The sequence below is a fragment of the Leucoraja erinacea genome, chromosome 7, assembly GCF_028641065.1.
Source record: "Leucoraja erinacea ecotype New England chromosome 7, Leri_hhj_1, whole genome shotgun sequence".
NCBI lineage: Eukaryota > Metazoa > Chordata > Chondrichthyes > Rajiformes > Rajidae > Leucoraja > Leucoraja erinaceus.
In genome coordinates, this window is record NC_073383.1 from 34407998 (window position 1) to 34422022 (window position 14025).

The following is a 14025-nucleotide window of genomic DNA, read 5'->3' on the forward strand; positions in this document are numbered from 1 at the left end:
AATGCCCAAGTGGGCAGAAGAATGGCTGATGGAGTTTAATGCAGATATGCTTAAGGTATTGTATTCTGGGATTTCAAACCAGGGCAGGAGCTTCATGGTTTCACAGGTAGATAGGGTGGTAAAGTAGGCTTTTGCTTCATTGGCCTTCATCAGTCAGAAGGTTGAGTGTAGAAATTGGGACAAAAAAAGCAAAGTGCTGGAGTAATTTATTTGGTCGGGCAGCATTTCTGGAGAACATGAAGAGGTGATGTTTCAAGTTGGGACCTTTCTTCAGATGTCTTGTACAACTGTAACATAATGTTGCAAGTTCTTCATAAATTGAGACATTATGTTACAGTTGTGCAAGATATTGGTGAGAACCTATTTGGAATATTGTGTTCCATTTTATTCAACGTGCTATAGGAAGTAGGTACACAAAAAAGCTGGAGAAACTCTGAAATGTCCTCATTATTCAGGGAACGGGGGTTCCCCTCCTCCACCATAAATGAGGCTCGCACCAGGGTCTCATCCATACCCCGCAACACTGCTCTCTCTCCCCATCCCCCCACTCGCAACAAGGGCCGAGTCCCCCTAGTCCTCACCTTTCACCCCACCAGCAAGGCACTTTGAAAAAGTAATCCTCATGGTCAGTTGCTCCCACCTCCACGATCCCCATGACATTCGCCATCAACTTCCCATCTCCCCCCATATCTGCCTTCCGCAAAGACCTTCCCTCCATAACTCCCTTGTCAATTCTTCCCTTCCCTCTCGTACCACCCCCTCCCCGGGCACTTTCCTTTGCAACCGCAAGAGATGCAACCCTTGTCCCTTTACCTCCCCCCTCGACTCCGTTCAAGGACCCAAGCAATCGTTCCAGGTGCGACATTGAATTACTGCATCTGTGCAACCTCATCTATTGCGTCCGCTGCTCTAGATGTCAGCAGATCTATATAGGTGAGATAGAGAGCGAGGTTGGTTATCGTTTTGCCGAAAACCTCCGCTCGGTCCGCAATAACCAAGTGGGCCTCCCGGTGGCTCAGCACTTCAACTCCCCAGATATGCGTCTCCGTATTGTCTGTCTGGGATTCTCCTCCATGGGCAGCGAGCTTCACCGGTTTTGGAGGGAACAGCAGGGTCATATAAAGTTTGGGGAGTCTGCTTCTGGGGGGGCATGAACTTCGAATTCTCCCAATTTTGTGTAGTCCTTGGGACTCCTCCACTTCCTCAGTCCCCCTGCTGTCTCCTCCCATCCTCCAGCCTTCGGGCTTCTCCTCCTTTTTCCTTTCATGAAGAGGTGATGTTTCCCTTTCCCCCGATCAGTCTTGTAGAAGGGTTTCGGCCCGAAACGTTTGCTATTTCTTCATCCATTGATGCTGCTGCACCCGCTGAGTTTCTCCAGCTTTTTTCTGTACCTTCGATTCTCCAGCATCTGTGTTCCCTTTTATTCAACGTGCTATAGAAAGTATGTCATTAAGATAGAAAGAATATAGAGATGATATACGAGGATGTTGCCAGGATTCGAAGGCCTGAGGTATACAAATAGATTGGGCAAGCTTCGATTTTAATCCTTGGAGAGCAGGAGGCTAAGGGATGATCTTATGGAGATGTATTAAAACATGAGAGGGGATTGATAGGGAGAATGCACAGTCTTTTATTGGGGAACCAACAACCAGCAGATATAGATTAAGGTGAGTACAGAAAGATTTTATAGGAATTTGAGGGGCCATATTTTTCATGGTGGATATATGGAATGAGCTGCCAGAGAAAGTAGTTGAGGCAGGAACAATAACACCATTTAAAAGATTCTTGGACAAGTACATGGTTAGGTTAGGAGAGATTTAGAGAGATGTGGACCAAATGCGGGCAAATGGGACAAGTTTAGATCGGGCATCTTGGTTAAATGGATGAGGTGAGCTGAAGGTGTATTTTTATGCTCTGAGACTCCAAACCCTGTAGACGTTCTGCACCATCTAGGCCAAAGCAGGACATTTGCATGGTTCTCCATCCACCACCCTAAACAGTCGTTCCCACCATCGTTGGAGCATTGCGGCTGCAATAAGTACCAGCTACAAAGTGCATTGAAGTTTCTCATCCCGACTACTTCTCCAGAACCTCCATCACAGAGAAGGACAAGGGCATCTACAGGTTTCCCTTCAAATCACTCACCATTCCAACTTGGAAATATATCAGTGACAATCTAAATCCCGGAAACTTCCTCCTGAATAACACCTTCACCAGAGCGACCGCAGCTGTTCAAGATGATAGCTCATTATTAACTTGGTGATATTGCAATAAATGCCTATCTTGCCATTAATGCCTACATCCTGAGATACAGAAGTTGAAAGAGGGAGGGGAAAGGTCAGGGAGGGGAAAAGTCTGGGATGTTCAGAGAGTGCTGGAATTAGATGCTGGAAATGAATTTGATGAAAATATTCAACTTCAAGGTGAGTCGAGTAAGTAATTGGCGATTCCATCTTCTCACCTTCAGTATGCTATACTCCCGAATTCACAATTGGGTATGGGGCTATATTTTAACAGCGAAATAGTGGTGTTAATGGGATAACTCTTTCAAAAACCTCAAGTTGTGTTTATTGCTATTTGCACAAGTACACGGAGGTGCAGGTACAATAAAAATCTTGGTAGCAGTGACAAGTGGACATGACCCAGATGGTGAGGATTCTTGGTGAAGGATTCATGATAGATGCCACCTTCTTGAGACATTGGCTCGTAGATGCTATGATGGTGGGGAGGTATGTGCTCATTATGGACTGGGCAGAGTCCACCATTCTGTACAACCTCTTGCGTTCCTGTGAGTTTGATTTGTTGCACCCGGACACGATGTAACCAGTCAGGATACTGTCGACATTGTATCTGTAGAAAGTTTGTAAGAGTATTTGGTGACATGCTAAATCTCTTTAAAACTTATACCTCTACTTCTTCATGAAAGAATGATCACGTGCCCTCATCTGTTGGTGTATAATATGATCTGAGACTTTGTTTAGATGTCAGTTCCTTGAATTGTGAGAAGGAGATGAGAGGAGGTACCCCTGCAAATTGGGAGCCATAGAAGCAACTGGCATTAATAATGTATTCTTGACCTTTCACCAGATGCTCTCACTCTGAATTACGTTGAGAAGGAGGAGCTCTTGTACAGTTGGCTTAATAAGAAAGGAAATTCAGCTGTGATAATGATGTTGGATGTTGTTGTTTAGTCACCTTTCCTTTTTGTGCATGCTAAAAATAAAGCACCTTTGCTGACCCAAGGACATCGCAAAGTGCCTGACAACCATTGAGTATTTTTGAAGTGTACCCACTATTATAATGTTTGAAATCTATAAACCCAGTGTACATGGCACAGTCCCAGAAACAACAATGTGACAATTATCCAATCACTTTTGTTGAGGATAAAATGTTGGCCGGAGATGTGTGGAAGATATCTTTGCTCTTTTTTGAAATAGTGGTGTGGGATGTTTTATGTCCGTGCAGGGTCTCAGTTAAACGTCTCACCTGAAATGTGCCATCTTGGATGGTGTTGCAATCTCTCATATTCAGTTCTACTTGCTCTGACCTTTGAGGCAGGCACCACAGGCCGTGCTGCAGGTCACTGAGCAGCATGCCTGGATCAAGGCCCAACTCCAGCCCCTCACTTCACAGCGTGGAGGGGCAGTAGCTGGGCGACGGGGAGAAGAGCAGATGAGGAGGCTGGGTGCTGCAGAAAAATAGCTTTTGGAAGGGCGGGAAAGCTGAAGTCGGGTGGGTTAGTGGGTAGATGCACAGAAGGAGGGTGGGCTAGAGCACAGGGAGAGGAAGGGTAGAGGTGGGAGGCGAGGAACCAGCCAGGTTGTAGAAAGAGGAGGGAAGAAGGGTATGAACTGGAGAAGATGGGAGCGTGTGGGGCAGGAGGGGTATTGGAGGTCTGTGCAGGAGGGGGCAAGAGCAGTGGGGTATTGGGTAGGGAGATGTTGGGGAATTGGGACAGGATGAGGGTGTTGGGAGATTAGGGCAGGCGGAGTTGTGAGCAGATGGCAGCAGGGGGTGGGGTGTTGGGCATTATACCAGGATGGGGTATGGGCATTATAACAGGGGGGGGGGTGTTGGGGCAGGAGGTGTGGGTGTTGGGCATTATAGCAGGAGGGGGGGTACATAGGCATGAGAGGGGTATTGGAGAAGGAGGGGGGTATTGGGGCAGGGGGTGGGGGTGTTGGGCATTATAGCAGGAGGGGGTATTGGGGCAGGGGTGGGGGTGTTGGGCACAAAAGCAGTGGGAAACAAGGATCCTATAGCAAGGAGTTCAAGAAGGAACTGCAGATGCTGGAAGATTGAAGGTACACAAAATTGCTGGAGAAACTCAGCGGGTGCAGCAGCATCTATGGAGCGAAGGAAATAGCCGACTGGGTGCTGGTCTAAATGCTACTACTTGCCGGGCCGAAACCCTTCCAGAGTCTGAGGAAGGGTTTCGGCCCGAAACGTCGCCTATCTCCTTCGCTCTATAGACGCTGCTGCACCCGCTGAGTTTCTCCAGCAACCTTGTGCCTTCCTATCGCGAGGATCTTTGGTGGGAAAGAGCGTGGTTGAGGCGGGGCCGTCAACAGCCAATCAGATCGGTTATTTATGGCCAAAGAGGCGCTGCCGCGGAAGTGTCTGACGTCATCTTGCGTTTGACGTTCGCGCCGGACGTGACACGTCACGTAGTGCGCTGACATTAGCGGCCGATCGTCACGTGCGCCCCGCGGTGACGAGGGAGGGGGGGCGTGTCGTCCCGTCCCCGTGCATCACATCCGGCTCAGTGACCCTGGGGGCGGGTCTACAGCCAGTGGGGTCACTGGGGAATGGGTTGGAGCCAGGGCAATGGTCCATAGCCAGTGATACCAGAGGAAAGGGCTAGGGGCAGTCTACACACTGGGGAATGGGCTGCAGCCAGTGATACCAGAGGAAAGGGCTAGGGGCAGTCTACACACTGGGGAATGGGCTGCAGCCAGTGATACCAGAGGAAAGGGCTAGGTGCAGTCTACACACTGGGGAATGGGTTGGAGCCAGGGCAATGGTCCATAGCCAGTGATACCAGAGGAAAGGGCTGGGTGCAGTCTACACACTGGGGAATGGGCTGCAGCCAGTGAGACCCAGAGGAAAGGGCTAGGTGCAGTCTACACACTGGGGAATGGGCTGCAGCCAGTGATACCCAGAGGCAAGGGCTGGGTGCAGTCTACACACTGGGGAATGGGCTGCAGCCAGTGAGACCAGGGGAACAGGCTATGGCCAGTGGCTCACCGAGGGGACGGGCTGTCGAGGCACCAGCTCCTTCGAGGTTTAGTTGCTCTAGTGGTTTCAGTAGATTATGGCGAAAGATTTAAAGAGGTGTGTTCATTCAGGGGCTGCATTTTCTCCGTGGTGGATATATGAGAAGAACTGCCACATGGAAGTAGTAGAGGTGGATACAATTAGAGAGGTAGACCAATGCGAAATATTTAGAGAGATGTGAACTGAGCATGGGTAGATGGGACTAACCCAGGTAGATGTCCTGGTTGACATAGATAATTTGGGTCAGTGGGCCTATGTTTACATGCACCTCTTCTATTCTCTAATCCGATGAGGCCTCCTGTAATGTAGGCTAGGTGACCATTTCATTGAAAACTTGCTTTTGGACCTCCAAGGCCTGCCTGGATCTGCCTGTTGTTAACCATTTTAACTCCCATTCCTATATTGACCTTTCTGTCCTGGGGCTCGTCGATTGCCAGAGCGAGGCCACATGCAAACTGAAGGAACAGCACCTCGTATTCCACTTGGGTAGCTTACAACCCAATGGTATGAACACTTAATCCTCCAATTTTAGATTCCAACCCCCCTCCCCCGATCGAATTAAAAGTAGAAACCAGAAAATAATCTAGAACAAAACAGATGACAATACCATGGATTTCAAAGGGGGAAATCTTGACTAAACACTTTGAATTGTTTGTAACGGTGACAAAATAAAAGATGAGAATAAACCATTTATCTTGATTTTCTAAAAGTCTTTGATAATCGACATGAATAAAATCATGTGTTGGGAGTGAATGGAAAAGTGAGAAAACCGAACTAGTGTGAATGGGTGATCAATGGTCGGCATTGACCTGGTGGGCCGAAGGAACTGTTTCAATGCTATATCTCTAAACTAAATAACAATATTCTAAATGCTACTACTTGCCTTGTTTTTTCTTCTTTTCAAGGAGGGATTTGAAATGTTGGGAAGTATTGCTTGCTCCAGTTTGCACCACATTTCCAGGTGATGATTTCTAAAATGAGTAACTTTAGTTTTTATAATTATAAATTTGAACTTAGTGTACTAGTGTAAAACCTGTGTAGTGTCCATGCTGTTGTTCTTCAGTGTTGCGCACTTGTAACAGTTCCCGCACCATGTCCAATTAAATTATTCTGTCCTAGAATGCTAGATTTTGCTTTGGTTCCACTGGGTCAGTGACTCTCACAAGCTGATGTTCTTGAATGATTTAGGTTTAAGAACTTGCTGATGTATGATGTCCTCAGAAACGCATGTGTCAGTCATGACAGGCCACTGTATGAGATGGTAAATGGCTCTGAGCGTAAATGAAGTTGCACCTTCAGTGCCATCTAGAGGGTATAAATGAAAATAGGCACAAAAGGTGCCCAGAAGGTTCCCTTGAACCTTTTCCGCATTGCTTGGTCACAGCAGATCAGTATCTTGGTTCTACCTACCAAATGCCTATGTCTTTTGCTTTGGATACCTGCTTACAATCAACCTGCAACCCACATATCATAACTATGAATCTCTGTATTACATCTGACCTACTAAATGTCAAATTTGGGCTGAGTTGAACTTGTGCCAGAGTTTAACTTTATACCAGATCCAGTAAGAATTTTTTTTAAAGTCAGCCAATGCAATTGCTTTTTTTCCATGTAAAATGAAACAATTTATTTTCAGCCACTCTGCAGAGTTGGCAAAGGTGACACAGAGTACTTGGAAATGCTGCAGCAAATATTTTGGCAGAGACTTCTGGAAATGCTTGGTAGAGATTGATACTGCAGGGAGCATGTGATGTACTTTGTAGGCACTTACCTTTGACACTGCATTGGTTGTATAATCATTCTGTTTCATAGTTCTGCATCGGTTATTATTTAGATTCCTATTTCCACTTTGCATATTTTTAAGTGGTTGAGGTACTCACCCGTGGGCTCCCATTACCCTCGTGCACTTTGTCTCAGTGGTTGTTTTTCATGTGTGATTACTGTGAAGACGGTGTCCTTGCAGCTCAAATCATTCTCTTTGCACCCAATTATTGGATATTTAATATTTTAATTGACTCTCCTGGATCACCTATGTTTTGAAACTCAAGAGATACCGGTCTTTTAGAATGTAACATTTGAAGTTCCAGTGGCATTCTAGGGAATTTAACCTCCAAGGACATCTGTCCTGCGTTTTTATGTAAAATCTAAATAGCATCGTAGACCACCAAAGACGGTTTCACCTTGGAGCTTTATTCTCAGATTTATCCAGTTCTGAGTTTAATGAAGATTCCAGTAGCAAAATAACATTGTGGCTAGATTGTGCAGCAGATTGTCTCCCACGGCTTAGAGACAAAACCACTCCATTTCCTCTGTGTCACAATAAAAGCCATATCTTAATACATAAGGACAACAGATGGTCATTAGGTTCCCTTAGTTTGAATCATGTCCAATTACAGCTTGTTCTATATCCTATAATAGTTTTACTGAACAACGGTCTGACATATGAGTTTCGAAGTCTTGGTAGGTTTCTTTGGGGTGTGTCCAAATTTCTACTTGTAGTGTTTCCTAACATCATCCCCCAATTACTCTAATTTTAATCTGAAGACACTTTGATGTGTTTTCCCCCAGCAGAGGAAACAATTTCTCCATAGCCATCCTCTCAAATCCTTTAATCATCTTAATTACAGCATCTTAATAATCTAAACTCAAGTGGATGCATGTTCAGCATTTGCAATCCATCCTCATAAACAAACAGATTTTGTCCTTCATGGGCATAATTTTAAAAAACCCACCATCATAGTAGGGGAATTTCTTGAGTGCTGTGGGAATCCGGACTGGAATGTGTTGTGAAAATGGGACCAAAAGTGCAAATCTGTCAATATGTGCAAAATTTTCTCAGCCAAAGATAGACACAAAAAAAGCTGGAGTAAGGGTCTCGACCTGAAACGTCACCCATTCCTTCACTCCAGAGATGCTGCCTGTCCCGCTGAGTTACTCCAGCTTTTTCTGTCCATCTGCAGTTCCTACACTATCTTCTCAGCCTGCTGGCTATGCACTTAATCCAGATCACCACCACCCCTGGCAATGTGTTCCACTCTCTGTAAAAATACTTCTTTAAACTTTTCCCCTCTGACCTTAAATCTACACCCTCAAGTATTTGACATTTCTATCCAAAAAAATGATTCTGATCATCTACCCTAACAATGCCTCATAATTTTATAAACTTCTATTAGGTCTCCACTCAGTCTCTGACACTCCAGAAAAAACAATCCAAGTTCATCCAACCTCTATCTATAGCTAATAGCCTCTAATCCAGGCAGCATCCTGGTAAACCATTTCTGCGCCTTCTCCAAATTTTCCACATCTTTCCGGTATGGAATGACTGCTGCTCATGGATGGTCAGCTTGGAAGAGAAAATCTGTAGAAGATTTTGTCAATTTGAAAGGGAGGGTTGTGTTAAAACTGTTTAGAAGATGGGACCCTATTGCAGTGTTTCAATGAAATGTGTGGATCAGTTCTTGAACTCTGGAATCCATCCCAGACCAGCCTTTCCTTCATAGTACCTGCATTACAACGGAGAAACGGTATTTAATTGTTAAGAGGCTTGGCAAATACTGAGGTAATGAAAAGTGCCACTGACATAAAAGGCTGTTTGATAAAACCTTTTGATCATTGGAATCAGAGATTCAGATTATCTCCTTGCATGGATTCTGATATATATCAACACTGATATTGGCTGCTGGTATAGTTGTGTTTTAGTTTACACTCCTTTCTTCACAACCTGGTTTTAGATTACAGTCGCCTTACTGCAATCTGATTGTCCATTATCCCTGACAGACGAGCAGCAGATCAGGTTGCCCCCAGGCTGCAGTAATGGACTGACAAGAAGTTTGACTTTACACTGATTTCCCAGTGCACTGCAGTGTGAAATTTCAGCTAGGCCATCACCACACTCCCCTTCAGGGGCTCCCAACCTTTTTTTGTCCCATTTACCCCTGGCAACTTTAATAGCACACAACAATGCTATTTCACTTCTTTATGAACAACTAATGATGAACAGATATACCAGAACCAAACCCAGTCAGTCAATGAGAAAAAATATGTACAAATCCAGAATCAACAAATTTTAGCCCCTGGAATTTACCCCAGGTTGGGAAGCCTTGCCTTAGATTATCCCACCCCCTTCTAAAACCTATTCCTCTTGAAAGGATTTTCCTTTCCTGTCGAAAACATTGATGAATGCAAGACAGAGCTGTGGGTATTTTACACACTGAACATGAGCAGTGAGTTGGGGGAAATCCCACTGATTGCAGCTCGGAATAGGTGAGAATTTTGTTTTATTTGCAGTCAGAGACTCTTTGGAACACAATATTTTTTGTATGTTCAGGAATCTACCAAGTACAAGTGAATTAATGGATCAGCTTTCTGCAGAAGCTCTCTCCCACAGATCTCTCCCACAACCCCATTTGATACCCAAGCATAAAGGTTATTTTGACTTGGAGAGTTGTAATTCCTTAGGAGCCCCCTTCCTTAAAGGGTAGTGAAAGCATTTGCCCACGTTAGACTTGTCTCCTTCCATGCTTGCCTATTCAAATGCCTGACTAAATGTCTTTTAAATGTAATAACTGTATCACCATCTCCTCTGCAATGAGTTCCAGATATCAAACACTGCGTGCAAAAAAAAGTAACCCTCATAGAAACATAGAAAATAGGTGCAGAAGTAGGCCATTCGGCCCTTTGAGCTAGCACCGCCATTCAATATAATCATGGCTGATCATCCAAAATCAGTACCCAGTTCCGGCTTTCTCCCCATATTCCTTGATTCTCTTAGCCCTAAGAGCTAAATCTAACAATCTCTTGAACACATCGAGTGAATTGGCCACCACGGCGTTCTGTGGCAGAGAATTCCACAGATTCACAAGTCTGGGTGAAAAAGTTTTAAATTATCTCAGTCCTTATTCTTAAAATGTGACCCCTGATTCTGGACTCCCCCAATATCGGGAACATTTTTCCTGCATCTACCCTGTCCAATTCTCTAAGAATTTAATATGTTTCTATAAGATCGTCTCTCACCCTTCTAAATTCCAGCTAACACAAGCCCAGTCGAACCATTCTTTCATTATATGTCAGTCCCGCCATCCCAGGAATTAACCTGGAGAACCTACGCTGCACTCCCTCAACACAATAATGTCCTTCCTCAAATTAGACCAACATTGCACACAATACTCCAGGTGTGGTCTCACTAGGGCCCTGTACAACCGCAGTGGGACCTCTTTGCTCCTAAACTCAAATCCTCTCGCAATGAAGGCTAACATGTCATTAGCTTTCTTCACTGCCTGCTGCACCTGCATGCTTACTTTCAGTGACTGATGCACAAGCACACCCAGGTCTCGTTGCACCTCCCCTTCTCCTAATCTGACACCATTCAGATAATCTGCCTTGCTGTTCTTGCCATCAAAGTGGATAACCTCACATTTATCCACATTATACTGCATCTGCCATGCATCTGCCCACTCGCCCAACCTATCCAAGTCACCCTGCAGCCTCTTAGCATCCTCCTCGCAGCTCACACTGCCACCCAGCTTTGTGTCATCCGCAAACTTAAGGGCCTGTCCCACTTGGACGACCTAATTCACGAGTTTAGAAGACCCTAGACGAGTTGAAAAAAATGTCACGGTCGTGTTGACTCGCCGAAGTAAAAGATCTCCTACGACTATGTCTACAACCTCCAACCACCCCCCTCGACCTCAGTCTTCCACACCTAAGACCAACTACGACTAGCTACGAGTGGAAAATGATCACAGATAAAATGATGTCATGTTTGCATTTTTTTCCTCGGGCCAGTTACCGACCTACAACTACCTACAGCCACCATCACAACCTACTACGACCCACCTACGAGAAAAAAATATCGATTTTTTTCCATGCCGACCTTTTTTACTCGTGGGCATTTTTTATCAGGCTGGAAAAAACGCCGCAACCTACTTGAGGCCACGAGTACGCGGAGACCACTCACGAGCATGAGGAAGAGTTACGAAGACCTCCTATAACCTCGTGGCGACCATGCTGCGAGTATGAGTCGAGGGCAAATTCGGCAGAGGGCGCCAATTAGGTTGTGAAAGTGGTACAGGGGCTTTAGAGATGTTACATTCAATTCCCTCGTCTAAATCGTTAATATGTATTGTAAACAACTGAGGTCCCAGCACCGAGCCTTGCTGCACCCCACTAATCACTGCCTGCCATTCTGAAAAGCACCTGTCAATTCCTCCTCTTTGCTTCTTATCAACCAACCAGTTCTCTATCCATGTCAATACCCTATCCCCAATACCATGTGCTCTAATTTTGCACACTAATCTCAGATCCCCTTTAAGAGGGCTTCCAATCAAACGATCCTTCCACAACTACCCTTTGCCTGCTTCCAGCAAATTATCAAGTTTGCATTCAATTAGCCAGCATGCCTTGGATCCCGTGTGCCTTAACCTTCTGGACCAGCCAGGTGGGACCTGGTCAAATGCCTTACTAAAGTCCACATGGATTTGGATTGTGGGATTAAGGTGACAAAAACATCCTCCTTGAGCGGCTGAGTGACCTACAACTACTCCCCATATACAGGTTGATATGATCATCGCTAACCCTACAAATTTTGTCACCCCCCTTTTTTCCTGATTCATGATTGATGCCAAAATGAAGGGACCTCATGGATATTTGTAATACCTTTCATGATATTGCAAAATACTTTACAGCCAATGAAACACCATTTCAGTGCAATTTGCTGGGTGCTGCATATCCTACAATACATTGATTCGAACACTGCTAATTTTACTTTAATATGATGATCTTTTTGTAGTGATGCCGGTGATAAGTAATAAATATTAGCTAGGATTGGCAGTGGAAGAGGCCAAAAGGTGACAAAATCGAACCTATGTGTCTAAACTATGAGAAGCAAGGATGGGATAGATACTAGAATCTATTTGCCATGAAATGATTATCTAAACATAGAAACATAGAAAATAGGTGCAAGAGTAGGCCATTCGGCCCTTCGAGCCTGCACCGCCATTCAATATGATCATGGCTGATCATCCAACTCAGTATCCTGTACCTGCCTTCTCTCCATACTCCCTGATCCCTTTAGGGCCACATCTAACTCCCTCTTAAATATAGTCAATGAACTGGCCTCAACTACCTTCTGTGGCAGAGAATTCCAGAGATTCACCACTCTCTGTGTGAAAAATGTTTTTCTCATCTCGGTCCTAAAAGATTTCCCCCCTTATCCTTAAACTGTGACCCCTTGTTCTGGACTTCCCCAACATCGGGAACAATCTTTCTGCATCTAGCCTGTCCAACCCCTTAAGAACAAAACTAGAGGGCAAAGGTTGCAGGTGGGAGGGGAGAGAGTTAAAGGGGATCTGACAGTTGAATGAGCAATAGTTGAATATGGAATTAATGCTGACAAATGGGATTGGTAAAGATAGGCATGATGGTTGGTAAGGACATGGTGGACCAAAATGGCTGTTTCTATCTTGTACAACTCTGTGACTCAATTTGTTGTTCTTCAAAATGGTCCCTTTGGATGTTTTATGCCATCTGAGAGGATATCAGGGGGCATTGGCTTAAACCGGGATTACTAATTATCTATTCATTTCAGAGCAAATTAATTTGATGCAAGGTGGCCCATTTCCCGTTTAATTTTCCAAGGTACCCATCCTGCAGAGGTTGAGTTTTGGCTGGCTTTTGGAGTTCCCCGGAGAAATTCAGGTTACTTTTTGATTGCAAAAGTAAATAATATATTACTCTTAGCAGGCTTGCTGTGATCCTCCCCTTGGGGATTTCCGGGAGCTGCTGAGGACTCAAGCAAACCCCAGGGTTCCAAACAGCAGGGTTCCAAACCCCTCACAAGATGACATCCCACTCACAAATTCACAGCAGTTACCGGTCCTTAAAGAGCTTGTGTGGCCGGGTGCTTGGTTCAGTCTGCTATCAAAGGCTGACAGTTAACTGCTAGTTAATTCTGCTACAGGGGTGTAGGGGAGGTAGGAAGAGTGAGGAAAGAGAAACAGTGGGGAAAATAAGGCATGGAGTAAGCGGTTTAAGAGGGAGGTAGGTAGAGGAAAGGTATGGAGGAAGGTAGAGAGGGGGCAAAATACATAGGTAAAGCATATAAGGGAGAAGAAAGAGAGAGAAAAGGAGAGAAGGTAGACACAAAATGCTGGAGTAACTCAGTGGGACAGGCAGCATTTCTGGAGAGAAGGAATGGGTGACATTTTGGGTCGAGACCCTTCAGACTGATGTCAGGGGATTGGGCCATACAGAGATAAAATGTCTTCGGAGACAGTAAGTGGTAGAAGGGGGAAGGAATGGAGAGGGGGGGGGAGAGAGGGGGAAAGCAAGGGCTACTTGAAATGTACAAGAGAATAGGAGAGAGATAGGATTAAAGACAGGAGTTACGAACAGCCCAAAATAGTTGGGAGGCCCCACATTTTCAAGGGAAATCAATTGACCTACTGCTATCGGTGTAATTCCTATATAGTTTTCCTGATCTATAAAGATTATGTCCCACTGGTCCTGAACTGAATGACTCTAGGATACACTGGTACTGCCCATATCAGACTTCACCCAAGATCTCTACCTGCCGTTTGATGCACACAACATGGGCAAACTGTTTAATATCTCATTGACTCCATTAACCTTGTAAAACTCCCTTTAGGTAGAACTTTTGCCCAAGTGTCTGGAATGTAAATTGACCTATAACCTGCTTTTCCATGAACAAGTTATTGTTGTCTGTTCTATTTATACAATTTGATTTGTGTA

The 14025-nt window shown here is 44.9% G+C and overlaps 1 protein-coding gene across 6 annotated transcripts in view; it reads left to right on the plus strand.

Moving 5' to 3' along the window:
- LOC129698871 (mitogen-activated protein kinase kinase kinase 13-like) overlaps positions 1-14025 on the plus strand; it is a 158280-nt gene that overhangs the window by 61965 nt on the left and 82290 nt on the right. The window lies entirely within an intron of this gene.